General features: G+C 45.9%; 1 long non-coding RNA gene across 1 annotated transcript; it reads right to left on the reverse strand.

Moving 5' to 3' along the window:
- Window positions 1-11,518: 11,518 nt before the first annotated feature.
- LOC146200293 (uncharacterized) lies at window positions 11,519-16,614 on the reverse strand. Its single transcript, XR_014704673.1, has 4 exons — window positions 16,447-16,614; window positions 13,640-13,701; window positions 13,464-13,553; window positions 11,519-11,572 (listed from the first exon to the last, which is right to left on the reverse strand). It is a non-coding gene; the product is annotated as an uncharacterized LOC146200293 (long non-coding RNA).
- Between the last annotated feature and the right edge of the window lie 243 nt (window positions 16,615-16,857).

A 16,857-nucleotide genomic window follows, 5' to 3' on the forward strand; every position in this document is an offset into this window, starting at 1 on the left:
GTTTAGAGCGACGTGTTGCGTCGAAGTCGTTGTAGCAGGTATGGCATTGTCTGCAGAGAGCTTGATGAGCTTGGATCGGAGGTCGATGATACCCCTATGTTCAATTAGGAAGTCCATGCCTAAAATCACGTCTCGGGAGCACTGCTGCAAGACCACAAAGCTGGTGGGGTATGTACGCCCATTTACGGTTATTCTTGCAGTGCATCGTCCCGATGGAGTAATCAGGTTGCCACCTGCGGTGCCTATCAACGGGCCATCCCAAGCGGTGGTAACTTTTCTAAGCTGAGAGGCTAACGGTCCACTGATGACTGAATAATCAGCTTCGGTGTCTACTAGGGCAGTGACTCTGCGACCGTCGACATCAACTTCAAGGTCGCTTATTCGCGTCCTCGCATTGCACATGGGCCTTGATGTCAGATCTCGGCTCCGTAGTTTCTTCAGGTCATGGCCGGGGCATACCGTTATTATTTCGCTGGGCGGCGGTGTCGGCTTGCACTCTGGTCGTGTTGTCGTCGATGTCGTCGTGTGGAGCGGCAATGAAATAGCTGCGTCGTCGTTAGTGGTCGTCGTCGGCGGAAGATCTTCGTCTTTTCGCCGTTGAGCAACCTCACCTCCAAAGGTTGCTGCCTTTCGTTTCCCTACGGGGACTAGGAGACCGTCCTTGCACGTAAAGGCGGCCCGACAGACGCAAATCGGGCATTGTACGGCGATGGGGAGCGTGATAGACGCCTTGGCGACGAGTGCTCTCCGCTGCGCAGGAAGTCGTTGATTTCCTGTGGTCGCTCGCCAGGATGGGGACGTGGGGCATCGACAGCGAAACCACAGAGGCCGATCCGCCTGTACGGGCAGTGACGGAGGATGTGTCCTGCCTCACCACAATGGAAGCAGAGTGGTCGGTTGTTTGCTGTCCTCCAGGCGTCGCACTTTCTGGGGCTTGGGGGTCGTTGGTAGGCTTGGCGGGTGGGGGCCAAGGGGCGGTTTTCAGGAGCAGGGCGGTAACGGCGAGGGCTCGGAAATTCATCACGTCTGTGCGAAGGGCGACGTAATGCACCAGCGTAGTTCATTGTTGTTGCCTCTTGTGCTGGAACAGTCGCAGCCGTCGCTTTAGGAACGCCCAGCGCCTGCTGGACTTCTTCACGGACGACGTCCGCGAGCGTCGCCACCTGGGGTTGGTGCGATGATGGCATCAGTCGGCGTCGCTCCTCTCGCACGATCTCCCGGATGAGGTCCCGAAGGTTCTCTCCGCTTGTAGATGCGCTGGGGTAGTGGCTTGAGTAGTCCGGTTGAAGTGGTCGCTCGTAATGGCGCATCCGGTTGTCCAACGTCTTCTCGATGATAGACGCTTCTGTTTCAAATTCCGCCACAGTTCTTGGCGGATTTCGCACAAGACCCGCAAAGAGCGACTCTTTAACGCCTCACGCCTCGCAATAAAAGTTTGACTCGCTCACCTTCGGTCATATTAGGGTCTGCGCGGCGAAACAGGCGCTTCATCTCCTCAACGTACGCTAGGAGAGGCTCGTTAGGGAGTTGAAGTCTTGACTGAAGGAGGGCCTGGGCGCTCTCCTTTCGGACGACGCTTGAAAAGGCAGTCAGAAACGCTCCCTTGAAAGTCCCCAATCCTTCATAGTTGCCTCATGATTTTCGAACCAAACTCGGGCACGTCGTTGAAGAACAAAGTAGACTGGCCTAAGTTTCGCGGCGTCGTTCCAGCCTTTGAATTCTGCCACACGATCGAAAAGGTCCATCCAGTCTCCCGCATCTTCATCCGGTCATCCATGGAAGCATGGGGGGCTCACGGGGCTGGACGAAAACAACCGGTGCTGTAGGCTCGGCCATTGTCAGCGTCGATGCCTTCCGAGATCGAATGGGGTCAGGCTGCAGACCGTGTTCGGGTTGTAGGTCTTGGAGTCGGCGGCTGGCTCGGTGACCTGTAGGTTGGTCTCCCAGGGCGACAGGAATATGGCTGCGGTATTCGCTAGAAGGACCAAGGGCAGCACCTCCACTAGATGTCACGTGGTGGTGACCAGGGTCGATCACCCAAATGAAGACACAGGCTTGATGGTACGGAAATTAACTCTTTATTGGGCTGACTTGCGCCCGCAAAAGAACTAAGCAACTCGGCGGCGGCGATAGCAGCAAACGTGTTGGTCGATCGTCGAACAAAGAATGCCCATCCCACTAGTCAACGCTCAATTCAAAGGCTGCACAGAACAATCTAAATAACGTCGCAAACAGCTACCAGCACGGGCTGGAACATTGTGGAAAGGCACCCGAGCGGCCCGAACCTTCGAGACAGATCTCGGTGCATCTTGCGCTGCAACAAAACTGATAAAGGTGTGACTCACGACATCGAGCATTAACAAACAAAGATTATGGAACTGATACGAGGTCCAGAGTCACAGTGATAAGCCTGTATGCCGGCGGCTGTTAAAAAACAACAAATGCAGTTTTGAACGTTTCGCGGCAATGCAACCAATTTTGATCACGTGACCGGAGTTGCGATATCAGAGTATCGCAACTCCGGTCAAATAAAAGATAACGTTCGTTCACATAGTGGCGTCGTCCCACTTGTTTGAACGCACTCGCTCATATGAAGGAAACCAGTTGTCATAGTCAGTGTAGTCGGCTGGGCTGAGCAAGATACTTCAAAAAAGCATCTTCGTTACGATGCTCGATTGAAAAATTGTATTTTCGATGCCGATACAAGACACAGAATTGAAATCGAGTTTCGATACAGGTTCTCGATACTGTATCGTCGATACTTCGATACATCACTGAAATCTCAAAATAATAAAGGTGGCAATACGATTAGCGACATCAGGGAACTTAACCGTGCTACTGGAACCTTTACAGTATTTCTATAGCGTAGTTTTTTTTAAAGGGATTAAACGATCGAATACGCCAGCACGGTGTTATTGCAGCTCCTCTATTTGGGCAACTGTCCTTGTCAGAACATCACAATAAATTTAGGCCACAGTTGCAATGAAGCTATTGCTTCCACTAGCCTCCTAGCGAAATATTTCTTCAAACTAATGCTGTTCATGCAAACCGACCTGTGAGCAGTGGCTATGCATACAAATACACGTGAATTTTTTCTTCTGTTTATTCTGGTACTTTTCGTTTCATACTACACTTTACTTATCCGATAAATTCATTTGTGCTAAACGGTGCAACCTGCGTGCGTTTGGAGAACTGATCAGTTATACTGCCATCAGCGCGATAACAAACTGTATAAGCTCTGCAGATTGTTAGAAGTTAGAATGATAACAAGAAACAGAAAATGGCTGACCGGTATTTAGTCTGAAAAAAGCCCGATGTGGGCGTAATAAAAGCAACACAAATGAGAAAAGCCTCTCTACATACGCACACGAGCACATTGCAGTGCTGTATTGATTGAAGATGTTTTTTATCAGTATGTAAGAGTATCAAATCAGTCGATATTGTCGACCATAAACCCTGACTGCTCATTGGACGGTCAAATTCTAAAGGTAAAGCTCGGCTACTTAGGTCACCTGATGAGAAGAGAGGAGTCCCTGGAGAAAGATTTGATATTGGGAAAGGTGGATGGGCACCGGAGAAGGGGTAGGCAGCGAACGCGATGGTTAAATGGCATCCTCGAGGCGCTGCAGATGAAGTTATGTGATGTTAGGAATATAGTGAGAGACCGCAAAGCGTGGCGTGATATATTTCACAGAGCCACGAAGAGTCGGACACGACTGAACGACTGAACTGAACTGAAGAATAAACCATAGCCGCGTTGACTCAAGCATCCGGGTGGTAGTTAGGAAACTCGAGGTTTACTAGCATCTCTGGAGAATACGGCTTCGAACGGGTGGGAAGCGCGGCTAGGGGTACAGATGTGTGTGTGATGCCTACTTTCACCTTGCGTTTCCGCTTTGTTCATATCTTTCTGTGTGTCTGTTAACGGCTTAGCAGCTTCGTAGTACGCACTCGGTGCTCAAAAGTACAGCACCTCGTGAGTGCCTCCTTACAATGGCTGCCTTCATTTTTAAAGAAAGGAAATCTTGAAATGTGGTTGATGTGAGGGGCCGGAAGATTTGTAGGGAACTCACGTGTTACTTCAAGCCGAGCTGTCTCAGGGCCTGTACTGCTGTCTGAGTGAGCGCGGTAAACCCAACTCTCACAGCGGTTTCAATGTTTGAAGCTTTCTTTAGTCTCGAGTATCGTTAAAATACACGCTACTTTAAAAATGTATTTTCGATATCGATACTCCGATACTTTCATTTTCAGCACACGATACCTAACGCCGATACACAAAATGTATCTAAAGATAGTATCGAAGATATATGTGTCCTCGATACTGCCCATGGCTACGGTAACAATGAGGGAGAGTCGCTGGCGTAGGGAGCCGGAGCAGAGCACCGACGGGGTCGTCGGGGCGGCCTGTGAGTGTTCGTCTTCGAACATAGGAGCTGCCGGTAGCATGCCAGTGCGACAGTTCAGGATGAGGCGAGGATATCAATCCGCACCTCCACCAAGTGTAGAAGGAGGCCTAATTTAGGACATCGAGGTCGGGCAGGAGGTCGAGCAGTGGGGCGATTTACACCAGACAGGCTCTGCGTGATAGCAATACGACAGAATGGGTTTTCTTCGTCAGCATCTAACGAGGGGTCCATCTTCTTCACATACCTTGTACTGGTACCGTTTATTGTTCACAGATTTAATATCTATTAGAAGAATTTAGTTGCCGCAATACTATTCCGATATAATGTTTTAGAAGACATGTAGAACGGGTATCCAAATACCTGCTTCTCATAACAAGAAATCATTGGATACTGCCGATCTGCCTACGGAGTGGATGATTGCGAAATTAATTTTCATACATAAATCTGAAGATAATAGCAACTCGACAAACTACTGCCCCGTTTCTCTGACTTCTACAGCATCTAAAATTTTAGGGCATATCATATTCGAGCACCATCGTGAATTACATAGAAGATAATAAACCGCTTAACCAAAATCAATGTAGAATTAGAAAGGGGTTATCCACAAAAATTTAGCTGGTGGAAACCATCCATGGTTTAGCATCTTTGATCTATAAATGCTGGTAAACTGATGTATTGTTTCTAGACCTTTTTTAAATCAAGGCCAACGCAAATGTATCAGCAATGCTGATCCTTTTATTAGAGCACTATGCCGTAGTCGCGTCTCGAAAAGCCTCCAACTCACGCATCTTCAATTCTATTCAAATGTTTAGTGACTACCCCGTTTTTTTTTTATTGTGCAGCAAACAAAAACGTTCACCTTGTCGCCTCCCACTCAACAAGCTTTGTATTTATTCAAGTATCAAATCATAACCGTATTCTTTATTTAAGAAAGAAACAAAAATCCCCAACTCCAAACTCCGCTGCTGTATCCGTTATCTTTAACCTTCGTGGTCAGGAGTATCATAATTCCGCGCTTCTGCCATGCTGTACCGTACTGGGCTGCGCTGCGTTATCATCCTGATCTCCCTTCCCAGTGTTGTTTGTCACCATACTGTTTTGTTTCTGCGACGTTATATTTTCACCGTGCTGCTTTTCAATGCGCTGTTTTTGCATGCTGATTTGACGCATATAGCTTTTTCAAACTTTGGTGATTTGTATTGACCAGCTAATCATCTGCAAAGCACGCATCGATAAGCTTCAAGAACTACCGCTCAACTACCATCAGAGCAACACGTCAAAACTTGAAGCAGGAACCAGCGATACAAGGGAATGTTTGAAAGCTTTACCAGTACAAATATGAATGTAATTAGAAGGATGGTGAGCTGTCAGTATGATAGTCGCCATATGGGCCTCTTTTTTTTTTGCTGAGCTAGTCACGTGGTGAGCGTCGAATGCCCAATAGGATCTCTACCGCCACCGTCACGAACCATCGAAACACCCGCGGCTTCGCTGCGTGCGTTCTGGAAAAAGAGGCCAGATGTTGCACTTCCTTTGGCATAGAGAGAATACTTGGGGCAGCAGCGCTCTGCGTGCGCCTCTAAGCCAACCAATTCCGCGAATCCTCGAGTAGGGGATCTTTTTTCGATCCAAAAGAACGAACCGCGAATGCTCCGAAAGAGCGGGATCATCGCTACCATAAATGCTGCGCGGGACGGAAAGATTCGCTCTTGTGAGGCCAGGATGTCGCAATGGAAGACGGCACGATGCTCTATTCGGCTACTGTACCCCTAAATTTGTTCTAAACATAGAATGAGCAATCTCATTCGGGGGAGGAATGTTTAAACTCACGTTTTTCTCTCTATTTTTTTTTTTTGCACGCTTGACATGTGTATTCCCCTTGTATGTAAAAGTGTTTCACCTAACAGAAACCAGGTGCCTTTGAGTCATTTTGGCCGGCGACAGCTCCTCCCCGGGCGACCCTCTGCGGGATGCCGCGGGAGTGGGGCCAAGACCGGGACATGAGGACCGCGGACCCCTCAGACCGGAGAGAAAAGGTAGGCGGTCACAACGAACAGGGAGCCCCAACGGTGAGCATGCGTTTTTACGAGTCTTTACTCCCTGTTAACGAAGTTGTACTGGTTCCTTGTTTTGTTACACAATAAACGAAGTTGCTTAAAACGACACAAGTGTAAACGAAGTGAATAAGATACAACAGTGCATGGTTCAAATATGTGGGTGCTAAATAAAGCATCGTATTTAATAGCAGAACATGGGTTACGCTTCCAGGCCCTTTTCCCATCGCACATTCTGTAGGTCTGCTTTTATTCAGTTTGAACCAGCGAACCGTCGTCACCACTGAACAGTATGTCTGTCGAGCAACACGGAAATTGTGGGTTTGACTTCTACCCCCCTTGAAAGACGACTCAGTGTTCATTTCCGCTCAGGCGTGCTCCTTTCATTACGCAACATCCTTAAATTCAGAGTAAATAAACCGGTTGTTAAATTTTAATGTTCCATCGATATTTTTCTTTATTTGCCAAGTATGGTTCGCTTAGTGGCCTGGTAAGAGCAATGTGATTTGGCTGACGACCTCTGCAAGCACTGAAGAATCTGCCTAATCCCCATTAACCCCATCTATGTCCATGAGCCTTCATATCCCATAAACGACTTTCAACTCAACAACTTTCAAGACCGACACCGCACTTTGCGCGACACGGGACACTTCAACATAGCGTTACCGTCTGGTATTGTGAATACGGCCGATGAAGCGACATACCTAAAGAGAGAGGTGCTGCCTCAATGTAGAGGCGGGGGGGAGGGGGGGGGGGGGGGGGGGGGGGTACAGAATGTCTTATATAATGGTCGAGGGCGTTTCTACACGCATATATAAAATCAGCTCGTAAAGCCAAGAGATTGTATATAGAAAACAAAGCGAAAACAGCGAAATTTTTCTGGAATTAATTAATGAGCCAATGCAGCATGCCCACCATAAAGCGAATCTGAACATTTAGTCTGGTCATTGAGCCTTTGTTCGTGGAAAATTTGTTTGGTTTCTGGAGTTTAACGTCCCGAAGCGACTCAGGCTATGAGAAACAGACATGCATTTTTATGCATTATCATTCATTATGCAATGTATTAGTTTTTCCTAGATGGCTGCAGAATCATCAGTGTTTTCGCTTTTACACAAAGATTCACCCTAAATTTACACTTGAGGCCGCCCTAGAAGAAATCCCCTCGAACAAAAAAAGGGGCGCCGAACAGTCGATGATACTCGCAGTGACGCATAAGCGGGGGCAACTTGAACCCCGAAAAGACATCCGAAGACAACCGCTAGGCTGTTGCCTGAGGCGGTGCACAATGCTTATAGTCGAATGTTTTGTTGTAGGTCGTGTATCGATTCGTTTAACTTTTATTGCGATAGCAATAAAACCTGGCGCAGTATTGTGCCATGTTTCGAGCCATCGCGTATCCCTGGCGGATGCTACGGTTGACCTTGAACAGCTGAGAAGGAGGAGGAGTAGAAGAAGAAGGCTGGTAACTTACGCTTTCGCGTCATGCCCTCACAAGAAGAGTTTAGTGTCCCCAATAATGTAGCGCCTTGCACTGATAGAACGTGATAGGGAATAATGTAGGAGGCAAAATAAGCTTCCGCCGTTATCCTAATTCAATTAGAGCTAACCACAGATCAACCATAACTAATATTTTTATATGTGATCAGAACTACTATTCGGAGGTTCATGCTAGATAAAGCAAGGGAGTTAGCAGGAAAGCATAATCTGGAGACGCGCATGCAAGGCACTTCACATGACTCAAACACATATAACTGCCAGTAAAGAACTTTCTTTTCCTACTGGAACGAACAACTTTGTAGGCAAAAGGTGTGGAAAGTCTGTCACATGGGAAAAAATGCGGATCTAAAAAGCAAGTGCGTTCCTAGGAATACTGTGACTATGCGGATGTTCGCGCACAGTGGATTCACACCGTTCACGAATTCACGGATTCACACATCACGTGCCTGATTGTAAGACATGTGTTCGATTCCTGTAGGTACAATTTTTTATTTTTAGATTCGAGACGTTCAAAAAAACTACGACCATATTCCTGGGGAATGTTCCCCTTTACGCTGCATGATACCATGTGTTTCTCTTTTTTTTTTTTGTTCTTAACAACACCAAAACCAGCCGCAAACGCAGCCAGGATGTGACGGATGACAACGGTTACACTATACCATTGCCTTCACCGTAATCAATTCATGTCTTCAGTGAGTATGTCACCTTTAGATTGCGTTTAGAGGCAGCTTTCAGCAACAATCGCCTTTTAGCATGCTTTAAACTCTTTTTAACAGATTTACACCACGGCGATTTTTCAAGTCAACTTACTCAATGTCTCAAAGATTGCGCGACGGATGCTAGCGATATATTACACTCTTTACATTAAGTAATTTTAATCCATAATACTATTTTATTAATATTTCATTTCATTTTTCGTACTGCGCTTCACTCGGACAAAACGTAATGTTGCGTTTTATTTTTGAGGGACGCATCCTGCACTTCCGTCGTAGCAGTTTTCGGGAAACGGCAATACGCCTGCCAATCCAAAAACTTTAACCGCAAGTCAAGAAACTAAAGCATGCCGTTACCCGGCAGTTCAGAAGTGAAATTTAGTCCTTTCCCAAGCTGTCTAAAATCATATGTGGGCATTCTTCTGTGGACATTCCCAGAGTACATTCTCTGTGAGCTGAGCACAAGGAACTTTAGGCAACGCTGCGCATGAACGGGACAGATCAACTGTTTCTCGCTGTACTGGCTCTTACCTTTCACACCATTGTTTGCTTTTCAGTCACAAATGTGTTATAAAATACTGCCACCAAAATGATTGCCGATATCATGATCGTTGACCTACATTGCTTGGAAACATTGCTGTACGTTCGGAAGTAACTTCCCGCCATTCCAATAAGGGCTACATCCACGCTGAAACTCCAATGGGTGACGCGGGGCACTAAACGATATGCATTTATACATTAACGATTATGAAAAAAAACTTATTGTGGACACGCTAGCTCCGCCTCTCAGGGTGAGACAGGATAACGTTGGTAGATCATGTTTCCGACTCTACTTCCAGTCCCTAGCTCGCCAAAACGTAATCTCGTCTAATCCTAACTACCGATTCCGAAATGCATGGCTCTAATGTCTCGCAAAATCAGGTAGCATACAGCCGTAACCTACGACATCATAGACACACGTGTCCTTAGGGGCCACTAGACATTTGTGTAAAGCTCCCCTATCATCGTGAGCGCCTGCACCACCAATGTGCAGCGAGCGTCAATCGTCATTAAAGAACAATGTATGCGAGGTTAATTCCTCTCCCGCCACAGATGAGCAACCCGAGTTGGCAGCCCCTTCAAGCTTTGTGGTATCCTGTGCTCTCATTACTTCATGTGACTGCGAATTGCCACCTGTCATACCTATCATTTTCCGCTCCGAACGCCCACATCGGTGGCATGCCGAGAAAACAGTATTTTATGCACAACGCTATCACGTTACAGTTGTGAGGTTTTCCTTTTTGGGACGCTTCAAAAAGTTCATGAAGACAGTTCATAGCGTAAAATGTCATTGTAAGAGGTATGTATTGAGTCCTGACATAGGACTATTGTCTCATGAGATGAAAAACTTGGGAGCCGTTTTTCGTTTTCTCATACTGAATGCGATAGCGATGGTTACCGTTTTACTAGGAAGGGTGGGGGGGTGTTATTGCGCTTTCATTGTAATTATTTTTTTGTTTTCTTTTCTTCTACGCACCGCCACGTTTCCACGAGATACCCTTCTAACGTGCCTGCTACCAACAAGGTACTGGAGCCTATGCGCTGGTTTGACGTCTGGTATGCACACTCACCGGATTCAAACCACACTGGCGCTCAATTATTGTATGTATGTATAAAATAACCTAATTTTTAACCTCTTTGCCATTTCTGGGTGCAGTTAGATCCTCACAAAATTCGTTCGACCTATTCGAATACAGTAAAGTACCACTACCAGTATTCAGTTGTACGAACTTTTTTAAACCCCCACTGTACGGCCACTGAACCCAATTCAAACACCCTTCAGTTTAACTAAATTCAGTAAGTGCACATTTCAGTTGTACGAACAGATCCCAGGGCGCCATTCCATGTTTCCTAAATCACATTGAGCACATCAACAAGTACAACCCGCCCTTTTTACCCCGCTTTTTTACGTTGAGTGCCTCGCCGACCGCGCTACATTAACGCATGACGAAAAGTGGTCAATTAGCTTTGAACTGGATTGGCTACCTAAGTAAGTTCGTAGTCAGCTGAAGCCATTGCTGGCTGCTTTTAAAGATACAGCTTCTGTCCTACTAGGCATTCGGACGCGCTCTAAAATCGTACGAATGCTTAGACACAATAACTGAGTTCACAGCTGTCTTAAGCGTAAATGTGCAGCAGAAGAGTACAGCATTCTTTCCAAGGTGCTAGTTAGCAGAACGCGAGCAGGGTTACAAATAGTTGAGTAGATATACAATTGGATCACCCGATATTTTTATCTAATAGCAACAAGCTGTCACAAACTCATTTGAGTTGAGTCAAGTTTCACTTTAGCAAACTTTTTACTAAGGTATCTTGAAGTACGTTCAAGTGAAGTTTCACTGTATATGAGGTGTTTATTCTCCCACGATGTGTTGTGGTTTTGACATGAGTACTCTGTCGACAAAAAACAACTTTTTTTTTTTGTGAACGGGACAATTGAGGAACAGCCTTGCTTAAGTCGGTATCGTTGTTGGGAATTTCGTATTCAGCCTGCTATTTAGACTAACGGTTTATGCACAAATGAACTGTCCCTCGGCTTCAACACTCACTTCTCGTGATGCTCTTGGGCTGCTGCACAAACAGCAGGTGGCATCACTGGGCGGTAAGGTCAGTCTTTAACCTAAACTTGTTCTAATCTGCGTTCCTGTGTACGGCGGCCAGCCCTACACAGCTTTGGCACTGGTCACAGGTATTTCTGAAGGAAATCTCAGACCGCTGTAACTGATGCTTTTATTCCATCATGTTTGCGAAAGTAATTGCTGGGCCAAGGATGGAGCGTTATGCCCGTCGCCTGTCATTGACGACCAATTTAACTTTGCTTGCACTCCGCGTAGGCCTTGTAGATAGCCCCCGCTTGATCAGCCTGAAAGTAGAAATAAAATGGATGTATGAGTTTTACAAACATATTTCGGCAGATAGGCTCCAAGTTTTTACGAGTCTTTAAAACAGGAAGTCTAATAATGTGCGACTTTTCATTTTAAACTCCATCGTCACGTGTGCATAGGCCGCCCGCATTTACCTTTCATTATAGGAGAGGTCCGCTAATTCAGTCCATGCTGTGGTGTTCTGACTTAAAAGAATGAACGGAAGGCGCTCGCGTCGACTTGTGCGATGTCAGTGCAGTTTAATGAAGGCAAGTGGCAGCAATTTCTCGAGACTGCACAATGCCGTTCCTCATACCTCATCCAGGTTTCGGAAATAGTAATCTACGTGAAGGACAGTGATCAACAGCGACGTTCTTTTTTTTTTTTTTTTTGCATCTGTACAGCGGACAGGAACAAAGAGTTATTGATGCCGGTATCACTTAACCGGTGTTACGCTCTACTGTAATCATTGTTATATCGTGAGCAAAATTTCTTGTTTTTGAAGCTTTGGAGCGCATCCTTGACAAAATAATCAACCCGCTATTCAGAAGTTTCGCGCAGCAAAAATCTGCCGCCGAGCAAGTGCGTTTTGCGCTTTAAGCAAACGCATTAAGCTTCCGAGGGGATACGTGTTTCATCATATTTTCTATTACTTTGCGTTGCTGTTTTCATTGCACTCATTTCTCACTAAGAATAAATGAGTGCTTGGTGCAATTATTTGCTGCAATGAAGCAGAAAAGTAGCACAAATAATTTCATGAATAAAACGGCTGTTCGTGCATAATTATACCCTACGATGAGTTCCAGCCTCGGTGCACTCCCGCATATTTTAATGCACGTTTCCCCAAAGCATGCCAACATCACTGCAGCTTTAAAAACATCGAACGATCTGACATGAAAATTCCAAGAGCTTCTCTGAAGAAACCACTCATTTTTAAGTAAACGTTCATGGAGCGTATGCTCCACTTTCGCTGATTCAGACCGGTATACTTAGCAAGGAAGACTCGACTAACGGGCTCTGTTAGAAGAATTTCCAAACGTGTGTTTACGTGGTCGTGTTGTGTAAGCTGCAAATTGTGGGTTAACAATGCTCCCCCCCCCCCCCTCCCACCATTTTCACATTTTTGTCGATATATCCGCCATTGAAGAGGCTTGTACATGGCGCAATTGTATGTAAAGTTATTTTTGACGCGCGGAACGGAAGGTAGACCGCAAGCAAATTCGGCTACTGCTCAAGCGCAGCACTGTGAACGCGCGCAAAAAACAAAAACTTAGTTCAAAATGTACTTACACTGGCAAGTCTATTGATCGTCTCATCCTGTAAAAAAGAAAGAAATTATCATCACCAGAGCACTTATAGAATGGTTTTAGTTCTAAAACGTTTAAATAGTTACGGCTCTTGCTCGCTGGCCAAAATCTGGCGCCGCCGGTGTGGTTCACAGAAGATTCCGGGCGCCTAGCGGCGAAAGAAATATTCACCACAGCTTTTTCCTAATCGTTACTTCATTATGTGCCCTCAACTCATCTTAGAGAATCAAGGCCTTGTCGTCGGTCTCTGGAAGTCCAGTGCCGAGCATCCATGTTAAAAGTTGCGCTTCTGTACACCTACAGGCACATTTCAGCCCAGCGCGTTCGCCTCAAGACCTCATCCCATCGACAAACATTTCCTCTGCTCGATGCCGTGAACTCATTCTGTCACTAGAGACTCCTCTCGTGCTAAGTCATAGTATTTCGATATATTTCCTAACTACCTGTGTAAACGTAATATTTGTACAGACTCCCGTAATCACATCAAAAGCAACATGTACAGTGTTTCGTGAGACCTCCGACTTTGAGAAGAGTTAACCAACCAAGGGAGCCATGTTCATAAGAAACCAAATAGTTTACTTACCAAGTCGACGTTGTCCTCGCAGAGATTCCTAATACCTTCAACAATGTTGTCACCGTGCTCGTTGATAAAATCCTTCACCTCTGCTTTAATCTGCATAGAAAATAATCATTTATAAATGTTAGACATATTTGAATGCGCTGGTACAAAAAAAAAAGTCGACTGATTACGAACCGTACCTCGGAACTGACGTGGTCTCCCATGCAGTTAACCAGTGCCGAAATCTGGTCGTCACTCAAGGCTGGAAAGCATAAAATAATGATGTATATTTCTGCTTCATGATATCGTATTATGTCATCACTCTACTGTAGTAAATTTTTTGCAGCTATGACCTATTTACTCCTGCGATTCAGAGCGGCGTGTGTGTGTGTGTGTGTGTGTGTGTGTGTGTGTGTGTGTGTGTGTGTGTGTGTGTGTGTGTGTGTGTGTGTGTGTGTGTGTGTGTGTGTGTGTGTGTGTGTGTGTGTGTGTGTGTGTGTGTGTGTGTGTGTGTGTGTGTGTGTGTGCGTGCGTGTGCGCGCGCGCGCGTGTGTGTGTGTGTGTGTGTGTGTGTGTGTGTGTGTGTGTGTGTGTGTGTGTGTGTGTGTGTGTGTGTGTGTGTGTGTGTGTGTGTGTGTGTGTGTGTGTGTGTGTGTGTGTGTGTGTGTGTGTGTGTGTGTGTGTGTGTGTGTGTGTGTGTGTGTGTGTGTGTGTGTGTGTGTGTGTGTGTGTGTGTGTGTGTGTGTGTGTGTGTGTGTGTGTGTGTGTGTGTGTGTGTGTGTGTGTGTGTGTGTGTGTGTGTGTGTGTGTGTGTGTGTGTGTGTGTGTGTGTGTGTGTGTGTGTGTGTGTGTGTGTGTGTGTGTGTGTGTGTGTGTGTGTGTGTGTGTGTGTGTGTGTGTGTGTGTGTGTGTGTGTGTGTGTGTGTGTGTGTGTGTGTGTGTGTGTGTGTGTGTGTGTGTGTGTGTGTGTGTGTGTGTGTGTGTGTGTGTGTGTGTGTGTGTGTGTGTGTGTGTGTGTGTGTGTGTGTGTGTGTGTGTGTGTGTGTGTGTGTGTGTGTGTGTGTGTGTGTGTGTGTGTGTGTGTGTGTGTGTGTGTGTGTGTGTGTGTGTGTGTGTGTGTGTGTGTGTGTGTGTGTGTGTGTGTGTGTGTGTGTGTGTGTGTGTGTGTGTGAAACGCTCAGCGAACATGACACAAAATGACTTGTACTAAATCAGCTTTAGGCTCAAATCTAGCTTGCAGACCTTAAGAAGGATTAAAGACGTCTGAGGGTCTGTGAAATGTCTGAGGAGTCGGTGTATAAATTGGTAAAAGCATAAACACGTTAAGGCCGGTCGATAAGCTGTCTAAAGATAACCAGAAATATTTTGTCAACATCCGCGCAAATAGGTTTGGTTTGGTATGTGGGGCTTAACGTTCCAAAGCGACTCAGGCAGTGAGAGACGCCGTAGTGGAGGATTTAGGACATTTCGTCCACCTGGGGTTCTTTAACGCTCACTGACATCGCACAGCACACGGGTGCCTTACTTTTCGCCCCTATCAAAAAGCGGCCGCCGAGACCGGGATTCGATCCCGCGTCATTGCAAATAGATGCTTGCCTTGTAAGAAGAATGACTATATAAAAATGCAAGTCACCCACGTGCTCTCTTAAAACAGTGTCTGTGTCCCTGAAATAACCGAGGAAAGAAGCAGGTTTGAACAGTATTTTCTAATGTTCCAATGCATATGGGCGTCTCCAGTATTCACATTACATGGATGCAGGAAAAGGGTGATTTATTTCGTGAACCTATTTTACCCGTTAACTGTTCGGAGGCACAAAAATGATGTCATTTTACTAACTGTTCCTAACTGCCTAGATGTAATGCCGTCGTGACCTTGTTCGAAGGGCCTGTTGAATGCTGTTCGCAAATAGTATTATTCTTTGCACATAAATGAAAAGGTGTCAGCATTTCACATTTGTGTGAAATTTCTGATATGATGTACCACTATTTCTGATATGATGTACCGGCACATTACGTCCCTGGATACCTAAGTAAGTTTACGAGCTTCAAACTGCTTAATGCAAGCATAAATTACGCAGTGTTCTGCAACTTTATCGGAATCATTTTTAAAAACTCTCCTGCCCCAACCGGAAGATTATTTGCACTGAAAGTGAGCACAATACTTCCGCGTTGTTGTTCATTTTGTAGCGTAGCAATTCTTACAGCTGTGCTTGCATGGTTTGACCCCGCATGATGAGAAAGCAGAACCATCGGGGACGAGACTGAAGGAGCAAACGATGCGAACGCTAATTTTTCGGCGAATGACAGCAGTGGCATATTTTGGCATCATTACGAAAACGTGAACCGTTTTGAACCATGGCGCTTTTTTCCAGTGACGGCAGATGGCGCCACAGCTGCCTTGTACGGAAAACATGGCATTGGCGTCTTTTACTCCGCAATCTCGTCGCAGACGGGTCTGGTTTTTATCATGAGCGGCCAAACCAGGTAAACACCATTCGATTGCATACAAATTCTCTCTTCTATAGCAGTAGCTGGTCTTCGTGCGCACACAGAATTCCCTTATAGGTTTCAGAACTTATTTTATTACTTACTGGTCAGTTTTTGTACTGTATAAAATCCATATGAACTACTATGTTTATCACTCGACATAGTAGTTGTTTCCCGAAGAGGTCAGGTGAGGTTCCAATTTGGGGGAAATGGCTATCCCGATGGAATGAACTGCATTCACGGTATTTCAGACGCTGGAAGGCTAAGGAACTAGCTATTTGATAAACATTTCTTAAATATTAATGTCGCGAAGAACAAAGGCGAAAATGGGATGCGCCGCCAGAGCAAAGAAATTCATAAATTCTCCCGGAGCAGTTGCTCATAAATGTCGGGTCGATTCCACTGTGCACCTAAAAATTGGTTCAGTGTTTCATCGGCAAGCACAAGGCCAGCAAGAGCAAATCTAAGAGCAGGATTGAATTGTAGCAACCGTTGAAATCAATTGCAAATGTGAGCTTACCGCACAGCTCGTTGACACCTTTGGCGGCGAAGGCCTCAGCGATGATCAGTGCGAACACAAGCAGAACCTTCATTTTGAACGAGCGCAATTGTGCGACGATGCGAGAGAGATGAAGGACTGCAGGATCTAGGTGACTAAAAAGCACTTCCCTGCCAGCTTTTATATCTGCATGTTCCATAGCCAGCTGGCCTTGGCTATAACAAAAAACGCCCTGCCCCATCACAACGCCTATCCTCAGTGTTATTTCGCAATATTTTGTAACATTTAGCCGGCTATGCGTCTTCCCACTAAACAGTCAACGCTCGTACATCCCTGGGTTAAAATTCCTAGACGGAAGTCGTAACTAAACTTGACTACGTTACTCATCCCGCAGGGGCTACAGTGCTGTGTAGTAGAACCTTTTATCGTAGC

The sequence above is a fragment of the Amblyomma maculatum genome, chromosome 2 (genome assembly GCF_055883805.1).
Source record: "Amblyomma maculatum isolate TAMU_Amacu chromosome 2, ASM5588380v1, whole genome shotgun sequence".
In the NCBI taxonomy this organism is placed as follows: Eukaryota; Metazoa; Arthropoda; class Arachnida; order Ixodida; family Ixodidae; genus Amblyomma; species Amblyomma maculatum.